At 46.1% G+C, this 16,280-nt stretch overlaps 1 long non-coding RNA gene across 2 annotated transcripts; it reads right to left on the bottom strand.

Moving 5' to 3' along the window:
- Positions 1-1,752: 1,752 nt before the first annotated feature.
- Positions 1,753-15,551, bottom strand: LOC144687072 (uncharacterized). 2 transcript variants are annotated; one of them, XR_013578052.1, is made up of 4 exons: positions 15,118-15,551; positions 4,833-4,881; positions 3,484-3,656; positions 1,753-2,014 (listed from the first exon to the last, which is right to left on the bottom strand). It is a non-coding gene; the product is annotated as an uncharacterized LOC144687072 (long non-coding RNA). The 2 variants fall into 2 exon arrangements; XR_013578053.1 differs by lacking the exon at positions 15,118-15,551 and adding an exon at positions 12,235-12,371.
- Between the last annotated feature and the right edge of the window lie 729 nt (positions 15,552-16,280).

The raw sequence follows: 16,280 nt of genomic DNA, 5'->3' as shown, positions 1-16,280 counted from the left end.
GCATTAGTGCTCAATTGGTTTACCCAGTCTATATGCAGATTGAAGTCACCCATGATTACTGTATTACCCATGCTACATGCTTCTCTCATCTCCTGATTAATACCATGCTCCACATTACCACTACTATTTGGTGGCCTATAAACAACCCCAACCAATGTCTGCTGCCCTTTGCTGTTTCTTAGCTCCACCCAAACAGATTCTGATCTCCCGATCTGTGATCCTCCCTTACTAATGCACTGATCCCATCCCTTATTATCAGCGCAACTCCACCTCCTTTCCCTTCTTGTCTGTCCTTCCTGAACGTCGAATATCCTTGAATATTTAGTTCCCAGTCTTGGTCACCATGCAGCCATGTTTCCATAATGGTAATTATATCGTACCTATTTACCTCTATTTGTGCCTTTAGGTCACCTACCTTATTGCGAATGCTGCGCACATTCAGGTAGAGTGCCCTTAACTTTGTCTTTTTGACATCATTCCACATTCAAAGCATACTCAATGCTCTGCTTTGTTTCTTCTGCCTTCTAGTCTCACTACTACCTCCTGTTACCAACGTTACTTCCTTCTAACTTGGACCACCCCTCAGGTTCCCACCCCGCCCCCTGACAAGCTAGTTTAAACCCACCCCAATAGCAACAGCAAATCTCCCTGCGAGTCTAAAAGTCCCAGTTCTGTTAAGATGTAACCTGTTCAGCTTGTACAGGCCCCACCTGCCCCAGGACCAGTCCCAATGCCTCAGAAATCTGAAGACCTCCCTCCTATACCAATTCTCCAGCCACGTATTTAATTGATCAGTCCTCCTATTCCTATGCTCACTACCACGTGGCACTGGGAGTAATCCTGAGATTACTGGTGTTGAGGCCCTGCTTTTTAATTTCCTTCCTAACTCCCTAAAATCTGCTTTCAGGACCTCATCCCTCTTCCTACCTATGTCATTAGTACCAATGTGGACAATGACTTCTGGCTGATCCCACTCCCCCCAAAGGATGTCCTGCAGCCTCTCTGTGACATCCTTGACCCTGAAAACAGGGAGGCAACATACCATCCTGGAGTCACGTTTGCTGCCGCAGGAGTGTCTGTCTGAAACGCCTGTTGGACACCAATACGCTTTAAAGCAATGTGTGAGAAATGGGGACTCAACCATAACATTTCATCACCACAATAGTCCAGATCCAATGGAATGGTGGAACATATGATTTGAACTGTAAAATCCTTAATCATGAAGTGCCGTCAAATAAAACACGATCTATACATAGCCATACTGCATCTTAGAGCGACACCGCTCAGTGTGACTGTTCCTTCACCTGTGGAATTGCTATTCGGCAAAAAATTGCAGACAACCGTCTCCAGTCATCACTCATTGATACTCCCAGAAGTAACGCAAGATGCATTACTCAAAAAGTTGGGGAAGATGAAAGGTGCCCACGACCAGTATGCTGGTAACGAATTGCCCAACCTGAACATCAGCAAAAGCCTAGAACCAAGATCATATCAAGTATGAATACCAAATGGCATGACAGTGTGACAAAACAGATGCCAAATCAGAGCAATACCGCAATCAGAAACACCAAGTAACCCTAATACAAATACGACACGGTCCAAGATGTATCACAAACACAACACCCCTAACCAGCTTTCTGAAACTGTATAGCTGTCTCCAGCCAAGATCACCATAACTAAGTTTGGACAAATAAGCAAACTGCCAACACATTTCAGAGATATGCCACACTTATTGCTTTGTAAAATGGTATATTCAGGCACAATGTTTTTTTTTTGCTGTCGTGTAAATAGTTTGATTCTTTAAAGGTAAACATCTAGTTTGGGAAAAAAGCAGTTGTGATATGATGCACAAGTATCTTTAAGGAGACATATCTTCAACTGCTGTCAATCACTACCACTGAGGCAGGGTGTGATGTAGTAACCCCATGATTTTATACCCAGTCTACAGCAGCAGTGGTCGAGGTCAGATGTGTGTACATAGTCTCCCAGTTAACATTGTGCGTATATAGTCTTTCTGCAAATAAAAAGCCCAGATTATTGTTTTACCAATCCTTGTTGTATGAGTGATTGTTTACATTGAATAGAAGAACATAACATTAGCAACCTCCCTCACAGATGCCTGTAACAGTTCTCCTTACAAAGCCCAACTGACCATGACTATTTGTGGAGTTTGGATCCCAACGTTTCCACAGCAGCAGTGTGAATATTAAATAAAGATTATCCTGCTATTTCCATCGTCTACATTGCTGAGATTAGCACTAACACCACTGATTTTGTGCATGGCTATTATGATGTAAGTTTCACAGCACTGTTATGATCATTTGTATTCCCTCACTTACTGTATCCTTACAGACATTTTTGCTCATGCATTATTAGATTGGTGTGAATATTGACACTACTGAGTTTGAAGTGGGGAAGCTTATGGTTTTAATCTACGGTGCCTCCGGTGACCGAAACGATAAGATTATTTCAACATCAAAATACAGTTAGTGGAGGATAGTTATATTGTACAAATTATATGCATCAAATCAATCCCAGCTACTTACAATAGTGTGGTCTCCAGGCATAATTAATGGGAAAATTAGTCAATCATCTGCATTATGGCAGTGACTTGTGGTGTCAGTATACACAGCCAAATGTTGCTATGGTTATTGCCTCAATGGAATTCTGGGGTTCCAGCCTCCACATTAAAAAGGTCCCTCCCCCACTCCAAACCCATATATTTCTCCAGCTCCCTACTCCTCCATTAATACCCTCCTGAAAACTGACCTCCATGCATAAGCTTTTCGACATCGCCCTAACATTCCCTTCTTTAGTTCTGCATCTATTTTATTTCCTTAGTGTGTTTTCCTACTTTACAGGCACAATACAAATATTTGTTACTGTCACGTAACTGCATGGTTTATCCACTATAGAGTTGATAAATACAGGACACCCTGAGGAAAATTATCTTTTAGAACTCGCGACACTCAATTTTTCAGAAATATTGTACATTCCACAGATGGGTTACCACCTTTTTTTATTACATAATCCACCTAACTGGCTTGCTAGCTGCTCCAGAAGTATTAAAGGATTATTATTTAACTGAGGGATATAAGTAGTGAATGGTGTGTTCTGTACTTGAGTTCTGGAGCCAGTCAGATGAATCAAAATGGTATTTTATAATTCTATACTTCACTATGTTCCTTGTACAGGAGAGTCATTATTGGCTGCTGAGTTTTTTTTCCATTCCCATGAACAAAATCACATTCAACAACATCCTTCATTTGAAAGCTCAGCATTTCTGCCACTCTGGTAGCATGTCATTAATAAATTAAATGCCATCTCACACAGGGGCTTTCAACCTTTTCGCTTCTGAGCCCCACCCCCCCTCCTGAGTTATAAAAGTACCACAGACTCCCTGTGACACAATGCAAGTATTTTTTTCCGTATAAAAATGAGTTGTACAATTAAACATATCTTAATTATTTTTGTTTTACCTACTTAATGTGGGAGGTCTCATGTTGCATCAGCGGCCCTGCTGCTGGGCCAAAAGCTCCAGGTTCGAGTCACTCCAGGGCTTGATGGCCAAGGAAGGTGCATTCATAGCGTGGGCAAACAGGGTGGCAGTCATAAAAACGTAAAGTGCTGGAAAACCTCAACAGGTCTGGCAGCATCTAGGGAGAGAGAAACAGAGTTAACATTTCAAGTCCAATATCATGACTTCTTCAGAACAAGGTTGACAGTCAATCTGCAAGCCCTTCCAACACCGCCTATGGCAGACGGTAAGAGCGGGAAAGGCTCCTGGTCAGCCACGCTTGATAAAGGAGTGGCGCCTCTCAAGTTATAGCCTTTGGCTTCAAGCTACCCAGCTTTTCCAGGAAAAATAAGCTACGGATATCAGACATAAGCATCTGCTTTAATAAAAACGGAAAGTGCTGGAAAAACTCAGGTCTGGCAGCATCTGGCGGAGCAAAAGAAAAGGTCAGGGATAGGAGAGCAGGGGAGATAAATGACCAAGATGTCATGGAGCACAGGGAAAGGGAATGGTAATGATAGTATAAAAGACACAAAGCATGTGCTTTGTCTGCCTCACACGTCTCTAACATGGGAAGTCTTCTAAGTCTGCTTAATGTGGAACTTATAAGTGAGTGTACAATGTCCACCATCAGTGGGGGCTCCAGCTACACTTTCACACCAAACACCCACACCCAACTCTCCTTCTTTGCATGAACTGGCTCTGAGCCCTGCTTCTCTGCCTCTCCAAGAATTGCCACCTCAGCACAAAACCTGTTGCCAGGCAGCCCAGTGCTTCTCTGGTATTGAGTGGCTGAACACGACAGCATTTTTGCTTAGAGTTCGATTGGCTGAGACTTAATAACCAGACATATTTCCATATGTGCAATACGGGTGGAGGAGATTTCAAGGGCGTGGAGTCTAATGCCTTTGGCCCGCCTCCCAGGGGTGAGGTTTCTTTCTTTTTATTATGTTCCACTTTCTCTCCCTCCATCCCCCTCACTCCGTGTTTTAGTGTTCTGCAATTCAGGTTAAACTGTAACTAGGCCATCAGGCCTTGATTCGGAAAAGACTCACGATCATTTTTGGAGGACATCTTGAAACCTTCTAACAGGCCCTCAGGCGACTGATCCTTTGATCAGGATCATTTTCAGCCAAGAAGCAGTAAGTGATGTGGTACAAGTGGATTTTTCTTGATGGAAGTTAACTTTGCCTTCAAAATTGCATGAGTGATGCTTCTAAATTGGGATTATAGTTAACCACACACAAAATCAGCAACACCAAATTCTAGTCTGTTCTCCATTGCATAACTTTGCTTCCTGTGGAACAATGCTCACTGTGCCTGGAATTCAATTGATTTCTGAATCCAATCTTTTTCTGGATAACCTTTAATAAAGTGAAAATGGAGGAATGTAAGGCAGCAAAACATTACGAGTGAACAGTTGACCGCAATATTCACCACGAAAGCAGATTTAAGAAAAAAAGAGCTTGCATTTATATAGCGCCTTTCACACCTCAAAGCACTTTACAGTTAATTAAGCACCTTTTAAAGCATAGGCAGTGTTGTAATTTGGGAAATGCAGCAGGCAATTTGTATACAGCAGAAACCCTAAACCAGCAATGAGATACATAGGCTGGAATGTTCCGTCCCCATTGGCGTCAGGCATCATGGTGGGCGTGAGCGGACAATATGGCAGGAAGGCCAGAAATCGGTTTCACGCCGTCATGAATCCAGTTTGCGATCATCCGTTCCATCCGTCAATGCCGGGGCACATTTCCCACTGCCACACGTCGGGAACATCTTTTTAATACATCTGCATCTAATTATAAGCCTTGCTTGTCGGAATTGTCCCCCCAAATCAAATTTACCGCCCACATTGGCAGGAAAACACGTCGGCGCAGAACACATCTTGACAAGTGTGACGTGCAGAAGTCGGGACTTACCGTTAGGGCCTTGCTCACATCGCGGACATCCAAGGAGCAGAAGATGCTGGAGCCCTACAGCTACCGGACCCTGGAGGATTCTGACAGACATGGCTCCAGCGCAAAGCAGCTCATGGAAGGTGAAAGGTGATCGTTAATGCTGGGGTCTGCTTCGGGGCAGGGCTTTGGGGGGAGGAATGAGTTCAGAGGGGGGAGGAACTTCGGGGGAAGTGGGGAGGAACTTCGGGGGAAGGAAGGAGTTCAGAGGGAGGGAGGAGTTTGGGGGGGTGAGGAGTGAAGGATGGAGGAAGGAGTAAGGGTGGAGGAAAGGTAAGGGTGGAGGAAGGGGTAAGGGGGTATGTCCATGTGAATGTGGAAGCGAGGGGTCTGTAGTATCGATGACTGCCCTCTGGGGAGCCAAATGAGGGTGGTAGGGTGGAATGGTGAAAATGAGAGAGGGCAGAGTGAGGCGGTAGGGTGGGAGGGTGAGGATGCAATGGTAGTGGTAGAAGGGATAGCGAGGGTGGCTAGTGGGACTCGGAGGCAGTCACAGATCTTGGGGGTGGGAAGGAGGAGGTTGGGGAGGTCAATGCTGATGGGGGTGGGATTCTTGGGAAGATAGGGACCATTCATGTTCACCTGGACATCCCCGAAAGAAAAGGGTTCTGGCTGGTAAGTGATGGTGGGGAGGTGGAAGGTGATGCCAGAGGGGTCAACAGTGATTGGGGAAAGAACATAGGTGACTGGGGGAGGAGAAAGGACAGGGGAGCTGAAAACATACTTAACAAGCACCATGCTTCTGAAATCGAAAGCGAAAGGAGCCTCGTGTTGGGTGGGCACAGGTGCTGCATGGGAGTGTGATCAGTGGGCGGGTGGAGATGCAGGTCGGCTCAGATGGACAACTGAAAGTGAACCCCAGCAGGCAGCATTGAAAATGCTCGGGACAGTGAGATGAGTGTGATGGAGGAATACTCCCCGTGTGTTGGAGAGTGCTTGAACAAGGCTCTGAAAGGCTCTCCCACACACACACTTTTCCCTCCAGAATTACTCATGGTCCAGCTGCCTGCTGCTGAACTGCTAGTGGGGGTTGGGGGGGATGCAAGGGGAGGACTCACAAAGCCTGTAAATGATGCTGAAAGACACCATTACACATTATTCAGTGACAGTGAATACATTTTCAGATTATAAATTGACAAAATGTGTTCACCCATGCAACCAATTCTGATCAGAAATTCTTAACTTTTCTAGGCCTACCACTTCTTCTAGGTGCTGCCCTGACATCCGCAGCAGGGGTGGATTGCAAATGGTTGGCCCTGTTGCCTCTAATGACTTTGGCGTGCGTCCTCTGGCGAGCTGAGGCCTTGATAGCCCCGGTTTGCTTTGGCTGTCCTCCTGTGGGCCAGCTGTTCCCTCTGCGATGAGGGTGAGGCTGAGAGGGTCACAGGCAAAAGGGACTCAGAGGGAGAGGACAGCCTCTGAGATTCCTCAGTGGATGACCCAGGGGTGTCCAGCTACCGCTCCACCTCCCTTCGGGTGCCCGAGGGGCCCGGCCTGACTCCTTGAGGGGAAGGAACACCTGGAGGGATGTCGAGGTGCCCCGTTTCTCTCTCGTATTGCCACTGCAGGAACTCACCCATGGCTACCATGATGGAGTGCAGGTCTGCAAGCATCTCCGCATTCTGCTGGACCAGGGTCTCCATGGAGCCTGCCATCCTTCACATGAAGACCTCCATTCGCGCACATGTGGGCACCATTTCATCAGAGAACAGGTGGACGCACTCCTCCAACTCACATGACACTCTGTTGAGGGCTTCCAACAGCTCTGTGTGATGTTCCCACGCCTTCTGCTGACTCTCCACAATGAGTTGGAAGGCTGAATCCAGGGGCTCGTCATCAGACTCGGACTTCACAGATGCCTCTTCCCCAGCAGTTCTCCGAGTGTCAGGGAGCTTGGCTGAACCTGCCTCCTCCTCCTGCAAACACGTATCCATGTGGCGACCACCAGATTTTGAACCCGAGCCTGCTCTAGATCTAGGTCCCATCGAGGTGTGTGTCTTTGCGCTGGTGGAGGGTGTGGGTAAGCACTGTGATGGATCTTCCAGGCTGCTTATTTCCAGCTCTTCAATGGAGGAGGTGTCCTCTTGGCTGGAGGTGAGGACATGGATGGAGCTGAGGGACTGGCTGGCTGAGGGTGTCAGTCACTTGGCAGAGCTCCCTGTGAACCAAAGTAGAGATAATTAGTGCATGGCAGAAGAGTCAAAACCAGGAGAGAGAGCACTCACAGTTGCATTGAGGGAGGGATGATGTGGTGCAGGATCCTCAGGTGGGTGTTCACCAACGACCTCACTGTCACCGCAGGCAGGGTCCACATCCTCACCAGTCAGCGCGATGGCATGCTCCGCAAGGTGAGTGAGGGGTCTAATGTGGGCCACTCCTCCTCCCATCTGGAACTTCTCCCTATTGTGAGCCAGCTTCTCCTGCATGAAACCAGATGGAGAGAGTGTGAGCAGGACACATGGCACTGAGTGGAATGTTTGTGGAGGAGCCATGGACAGGATGATGACATGAGCTCCAGATGGTATGAGCCTGATGGAGATGTGAGGGTGTGTGTGAGAGTTAGTGGTGTTGTTCCTTGAAGTGTGAGATCCCTGTGGATGTGTGATGGCTTTGTGAGTGTGTGAGTTGAGTGTGATGGTAAGAGTACCTGACCCTGGCAGAGTGGATGAGACCACTCATCCTCTTCCTGCACTGGATGGCTGACCTCTTTTGCAGGGTGTTGGCACTGACCACCGCTGCCACAGCCTCTCATGCTGGATTGGTGACCTTGCTTGCTGGCCTTCGTCCAGAGCAGGGTTGGAGGACTTCGTGGCAGATCTCCACTGCATCCAGTAGGCGCTTCAGGGAGGCGTCACTAAACCTGGAGCGAGCATGTTTCCTCCCTTTGGCAGCCATCAGTTCTTGTATGCTTTTGGTTGTCAGAATCAGCTTTGTCCAGTGAACGCTAGCTGCGCCCTTGATATTAACACATTAGTTGATGCTGGAAACAATATAGGCAGAGAGATCGGTTAACTGAACAAACATTGGTGGTTAATTGGAACTAAGACAGAGCTATAACACCATGGGCAGGATTTTACCATTGGCGAGCGGGGGCGGGGCCCCATCTCGCCGACGCATGAAATAACATGCGGTGACATCGGGGGGAACTCCCGACATCACCGCACCCGATTTAAATTTTCAGGAATCAGTTGCACGCCCGCTGACCTGTCAATGGGCAATTGAGGCAACTATAAAAAACATGAAACCTCATCCACGGGCGGGATGAGGTTTCATGTAGGCTTTAAAAATTTTTAAAAAGATTGTGGAAAATTTATTGACATGTCCCAACTCATGTGACATTGTCACACGAGGGGACATGTAAGGGAAATTTTATTTTTCTATTTTTATCTTTTTTACATGTAGAGTCGATCTCCCTGAGGCTGCACTTAGCCTCAGCGAGATGATTATGCTCTTTCGTGCGCATGCGCAAAAGAGCGCACTCTCAATTTTAGGCATTCCCCCACCGCCCGCACAGGGAGCACATAGCGCTTCCCTGTGGATATCACACTGGACGGGCCTTAATTGGCCTGCTCACATAAAATGGCGCCACACCTCCGATCGGGGGTGCCGATCGGAAGTGCGCCCGCACACGCCCGCTCATCAACTTCCCCCCTGACGGGGGGGAAAATTCTGCCCCATGTGTGCTTCTTCAATCACCTCCAGCTCTAGACTTCTTGTTACCCAAGGAGCCCGCGTAGTGTCACGATTGGTCAATACAGTCACATGGTCAAATACATTCTCTTAAAGGTACACAGCACTCCACTTTACCACAAGTTCCCAGCAGCTTCCTATCCCTTGAAGACTGCTAGCTCTTTGCAATGGCAGCCTTTAAATATGGCCCCCAGTTTACTGAAGGTCTGAGGTGACAGTGGGGAGGGTGAATCAGAGGACACTCTACCAGAGACTCAGCACGTTTCCCGGGAATGCATAATTAATGAGGCAGAAATGGGGCCAGTAAAACATCCTTTTCCCCGCCCGCTAATGCACTTAGTGCAAATCTGGGACAATTCTGCCCACAGTCAGATAATCTGTTTTTAGGCGTTATTTGAAAGATAAACATCAGCGATGATACTGAGGCGAACACCTCTATTCTTCTGCTAAATAGTACCATGGGATCTTTTACATCCAGATGAGAGCCAGAATTGGTTTCATCTCTCATCTGTAACTTGTTTTCAAAAAATATTGCATCAAAGAATGTTCCTTGATACATTTAAGAGTGGTACACTGCAGTTTTGATAACACAGCTGGAAGTGGGTATATCACAAAAATGTAAGCATTTTAATCCACCTAGGGTGACCCGCTTTTAAATAATTGAAAATGACTCGAAAAAAACTGTACAGAATCATTTGCTAGTTACACTGGTCAGTTTCGTAGAGATGTTTTAAAAATGTGAATGTTTTTAAAGCTTGCCTTTTCGGGTGTTTGCACCCCCACCAAAAAAAAGGCTTAGGGCGGCATTTTACAGCCCCATCACAGCGGGGGTGGGGCCGGAAAATGTGGTGAGCCATTCAAAAGTCCATTGACTTTGGCAGGACTGTGAAATCTCACCGGCGATCGCCCCAGATTGGCACTAAGTGCGGTAGCAGGTGGGAAAAAGGACATTTTACTCGCCAGCCGCAATGTCGGCTTTTCATGCCGTCCCAATCCCACCTCATGAATCATGCATTCCCAGGAAACATGGCAGAAGGGCTCTCATTCGCCCGCCACACTGTCATCTCACCGGACGCCATATTTAAAGTGCAGCTGAACGCGCACACCTCTCCGAGCTTCCAGCCCAGGACTGTTCCACAGAAGACATGGCCCCGAAAGGCAAGAAGACTACAGCACCCCCCACCCCCGATTCAGTGATGCGTCTTTGGAACGTCTTTTGGACACCATTGTAGCCCGCTGTGATGTCCTCTACCCCCAGCTCTGGCCGCAGGAGGGACAGCAACATCACTAATCCAGCTTGGGAGGCGGTGCCAGCAGTGGTCAATGCCAATGCTTCACAGAAGATGTTCGCTATCCAGTGCAGAAAGAGGATGAATGAGCTCATCCATGCCGCCAGGGTAAGGTAACCATCTCATCACTCAACTCACACACTCACAAGGCCATCACACATTCACTGGCATCTCACTCACTGCCAGTTCAAGAGACATCACCACTCACTCTCTCACGCACATCCTCATATTTCCATCTGGCCTCATCTCCTCAGGGGATTGCCTCCTCAGCCCTCACCATTTTGAGGCCACTTGCACAGATCAACATGTGCCCCACACACACATGTACCCTGGTATAACCCACTTTCCCAGTACAGCCCTTGCCCTGCAGACTCTTCCCTTGCCTGAGGCTACTTCTCCCCCTTCCTCAAGCAAGACATAGCCCTTCAGCCATTGAAAAGCCACCCCCGCCTGATGGCTGGTCTGGTAGGTAGAGACCTGCCCACGAGCCCCCCTAGAAGTGATGTGAAACTGCCTGCGAAGCTTGGCCCTGTTGACCGTGTGTACTGCACAAAGCATGGTAGGCAAACAAGCCTCAAAGTCCTGAGTGAAGCGCAGCTCACCAGGTGTACGTTGTTTATGTTCAATTGTGAAACATGCCAACGTGCTTGGAGGATCCAGTGTGGGGGCAATGATTCCAGTGAGCTAGGCTTATAATGACACGCAGATGTGTTACAATGAAGTTCCCGAAGTGCTGTGGCAGGAAACGCGGCCTGCCATTGATGGGCAGAGCGGACGATTACAAACTAGTTTCACGACGTTATGAAGCCAATTTTTGGCCTTCCTGCCATATTGTCCACCCATGACTACCATGACACCCGAAGCCAGCGGGCACAGAAAATTCCACCCTTAATTTAAAGAGTCTCTTTGAAGGCCCATAAATGGGCATAATCAGTAGAATCTTGTCATGGTGATTCATTTGATCAGGGGGAGCAGCTAGATATGTTTTTTAAATCAGCATGAAACGTCACGGAAACCTGATTTATGCTGGACATAATTTACGTTTAAAATTACTTTTCTTTTTGTGTTGGCCAATTTCAGACTAATTGCACATAAAGAAACAACACCGCCTAACAGAAATTCCTGCCCAGCTAAGTTTAAAAATGGTTTTTAATCTGCTTTACTTTCCTTTCAAGAGTGTTTCTTGTTTCCATTTGTCATCATTTTGAATTTTGTCACAGCCCTTCAGAACGATTATCTAATTTCTTAAGGGAGTCACTGAACAAATATGCTTTCTCTCTTATAATGCAAATTACTCCACAAAACCCTCAGGCACATTTGAGTAAGGACAAGAAAATTTGAACACTCCACAGATGGTTCTTCTATGATAAAATAATTATTTTTCGTGTTCACTAAACAAATGTTCCCAATGACCAATCCATAGAAACTCAAATGGATTTAATCTGAGGGATATTTGCCTAAAGGAAATTTCTGGCCAACTTATCTTATTGTAGTTTCACACAGACTTAAACACTATGGGCAGGATTTTGCCCGCGGCGGGTGGGCGTGGCGAGCGGGCCCGGAAGCAGTCGCAAACCTGGCTGCCACCCGCAATCGGGCCCCCATATGGACTTCAGGCTGGCTGGCCATTAATTGGCGCTGCAGCGCTCAGTGCTGCTGGGGTGGGGACAGGAGAAGCACAAGCGCAGTAAAAGCTCCCTGAGGCACAGAGCTGCCTCCGGAAACTGATGTATTTTGAAAATAAAAAATAAAGAATTTTAAAATGTTAGCAACATGTCACCTCATGTGACTCTGTCGGCGTGCCAGCCGACCGAAATATTGCGCAAGTGCTCGATGACATCAGGGCGCTCACCCGACGCCCTCGCGCATCATTTTACATTCGTTCAGGTCAGGCGCGCGCCCACCCGACGAGTGCAGTATTCTGCTCTATGTGATACACATAATATATTGATCCAAATCTTCCAGTCTCCGGGTCAGCAGAGAACAGACTTACGATTGAAGGTGCACGTCAAAACCCTGCAGAAGTTCTGATGCGTAGATCAACATGGAAATTGCTTGGCAAGTTTAAACTTCCAATAGGCAATTCCTTGCTCCCTGGGACCCTCCATGAATGTCTGCAGCTCTGAGTTAGAGTCTGAGACTTGGGAGAGGTCCGTGGTGCTCACCTTGATAGTTACCCAGGAAATGGTAGACAGCTGAAAATCTGGTCTAACACCAAGGTAACTCCACAACTGAACCCTTAATCACCCCCCACAACCAACCGACTACCCTGCCAACCCAATTCGACTAACCCCTGATCACATCCCCAAGCCAACCCAACTGCCCCCTCAACAGGATCTGACTACCTCCCTGAGTGGACCCAACTACCCCCCTGATGACCTGACTACCCACCCAGCCACCTCACTACCCCTCCCCCCACCAACTGGACCCAACTATGCCCCGCAACTGGACCTGATTAGCGCCCCCAACTTGATCCGACTACCCTTACCAGGACTAACCCACCAGCTACCCAACTAAACACTCACCCACCTAACCACCCTACCCACCTACCTGCCTCACCTACCTCACCCACTCACCCACCTACCCAACGCATGCAATCTGCTGGCCTAGCCAGCGACGCCCACATCCCGTAAATGAATTTTTAAAAAACCACTTACCAACCTCACCTACCTACATACCTCACCCATTCATCATGTACCCACCTCACTCACCTACCCACCTTACCCACCTACCCATTCACTCATTCACTCACACACTCATTCACTAACACACTGAATAGCTTAGCGACTTTTAAACACTTATCTGAATATGGCAGCTGGTATTGTGAAACAGGGTGTGTCCTCTACGCTGCTCCTCTTTGCTGATCCCTCTGTGGACCCCTGCGCTGAGGGAATTCTTCTGCATCGTGGCCAGAAAAAACGTAACCAGGTAAGTACGCAGTTTTCTGCCTGCTCAGCATCGGGCACAGCACTTCAGACACTGATGGGACAATTTGGACCATTATCAATCTTCATGAATTTAACTCCTCTACATGGCATTAGGAGACCTAATATATATCAAGAAAGTTCATTTTCTCTATTTGTGCCAGGGGGATGCATGCTGCTGGCATCCCTGGTTGGCTGGAAGGTGGTGGTGGGTTACCTTACTTCCATACAGGTGGGTAAATTGTTACACCACTCCAAAGAGAAGTTAAGAGTCAACCATGTTGGTCTGGGATTGGAGTCACATATAGGCCAGCTCGAGAAAAGACAGCAGGGTTTTTCATCACTCAAGGAAATTAGCCATAGAGTCATAGAGGTCTACAGCACAGAAAAAGGCTCTTCGACCCATCGAGTCTGCACCGGTCAAACAAGTACCTGACTACTCTAAAACAAAAACAAAAATTGCTGGAAAAGCTCAGCAGGTCTGACAGCATCTGTGGAGAGAAGGACAGAGTTAACGTTTCGAGTCCAGATGACTCTTCTTCAGAACTAAAGTGAAGTAGAAATGTGGTGAAATATATACTGTTTAAGGGGGTGGGGTGGGACAGATGAAGCTGGATAGAAGGCCTAACTATTCTAATCCTATTTTCCAGCATTAGGCCCATAGCAAACCAGTTGAGTTTTTACGACAATCCGATACTATTATACTGCTAAAAGCTTTGAACTTCCAGATGTTTTTAAAGGTGAATTCAACATTTCAAATGGTAGTTTACAGGTGGTGCACTTCATTTTGCATTGCACCTGGCGTACATACCCATTTTCCAATTCCTTCCACAGGCTTGATGGGCCGAATGGCCTGTTTTTGTGCTGTAAAATTCTGTAGCTCTATGACTTTATACTAACCATCAGCCAAAAAATAATGAATATGGAAAAGCAAAACCAACAGAGTCCCTGATCAACAACTACCTGCAGGATTTTAGAAAATTGCATTGAAAGTGTGTTTATTAATGCTAATAGATTATACATGCTCAAGACTTTTGGATTTGAGCACCTAATTTAGGCTAACACTCAAGTGTAATATGGGGGCTGCATTGTCTCAAAACGCTGTCTATTAGACGAGACATTAAACCAAGGGCATGTTCAAGTTAGCATTAAAGATCCCATATTTTTATTCAAACAAAAGCGTGGCAGTCTTCCTCAAGCTAATGCTGCAAAAAACCATGGAAACACAGGGGCAGGGAGTAGACTATTCAGGTCCTCAACTTCAGAGAAAAAAGAAACACATCAATGCTCCTTCAACTCATTTCCTGTTTTTGGGACCTTGCTGCAGAGAAATGAACTGCTGCATTTAACCACATGACGATGTGGCTGAACTTCAAAGGGCAATCCATTGGCTGTGGAGCAGTTCTGGAATGTCCCAAGAGATGTGACGAGGCACTTTATAAACTCTTTCTTCATGACCTTCAAATATATCACTGTCAATACGCTATCAGGAGTAAAAAGCACCAGGCATAATACAGTAATAAGGTGTACAGAAGCTTAATAAATACATAAACTAATAGATATTTGCCAGTGTTACTAGGCAGCAAGTCAATCAAATAGTTCAACCAACACCATAAACTACAAGAACAAAGCCAAATCTTATCAACAGTTGAATTGTTAGCTTAAACTAATTGCTGACTATTATGTTTATAAGGTTGCTCGAATACCATTTTTTAACCAATCATCTGGATTTTTCTTACCTTTATTATAAGTGCAGCTTCTATTATCCATGAACTTTTCCTTTACCCATTTGATGTTACAACAGAAAAGTTAAAATGCAGATACATGCATAATGGAAAATACGCTGGTCTAATCTGAAAAAAGGCCTATGTAATTTCTATAACAATTATTGTGGGAAATGACAAAAAGCATTTAAAAATAGGCTTGTGTCTATACAGTGTCTGATCATGTCCCTCAAAGCATTTCGCATACAAGAAATTTCTTTTGAAGGGCAGGCACTGTTGTCAATGTATGTTTCTAACAAAAAGCACCAATTAACAAAACTCTCTTCCTGCTGAACTAAATGCATTTAAAACGTCCTAAACCTAGAGCCAGTTGTATTATAGGAAGAGCTCCCACTTTGTAATTCTGTTGAACTTCAAAATTTATAACTTTAACTGAGCTGACCTTTGGCTTTTCCAGAGTGGGTCTAAGTAGCAGAACAATTAGCGTAGAGTCGGCAGAGAGAAAGGCTATAACTGCGAGTGAAAGGATCAAAGCTGCACTAAGCATGGCTTATCTTGAAACGCAGGAAATAATACACGATAATGAGGAAACATGCAGTAAAATGAAAAAATGTTACAGAAACGGAAACAAAGAGAAAATAAAACCAACCCACACTGAGCGACCTGAACCCAGTCTGGCAATTCCCTAGTTTAACAAAGAAAATTGAGACAAATTGAACTGTTTATGACAAAACATTTTTCCTGGTGGTTACATAGCAAGGTGTTGACAAGAAACATTGCCAACAAAGGTGGAATGTTGGATAGTTCCAGCGTAAAACTCTCTTTGCCTGGCCTCAATAATGTCCCTTGATCACCACCTCAGAAAGCAATTTTTATTTTTGTTTTCCATTTGCTATACCAGCCATTCTATGTCCTCTCTGAAAGGAATGAACCAGGACTGCAAAACGGAATAAAATTCATCATTCTTACTCTGAAAGGCCCTAGGATGGCTGGAATAGAAATCTGAAAACCAAAGTCAGTATAGTTGAGAATTTGAATACTGCTGAAAAGGGGGACATGTTGCCGAAGTCGTGTGCTCATCACTACAAACACAAGAATGCCAAATTTCAAACGATTGGTTGGCAAGTCGATTCTGATTGATCCAGGCTTTGGCATGGAGAAAGCAAAGGAGAACTATA

Source organism: Cetorhinus maximus, chromosome 12 (genome assembly GCF_964194155.1).
Source record: "Cetorhinus maximus chromosome 12, sCetMax3.hap1.1, whole genome shotgun sequence".
NCBI classification, from domain to species: domain Eukaryota; kingdom Metazoa; phylum Chordata; class Chondrichthyes; order Lamniformes; family Cetorhinidae; genus Cetorhinus; species Cetorhinus maximus.
Note: the sequence above shows the minus strand (reverse complement) of the source record. Positions and strands in the feature narration are given on the sequence as shown.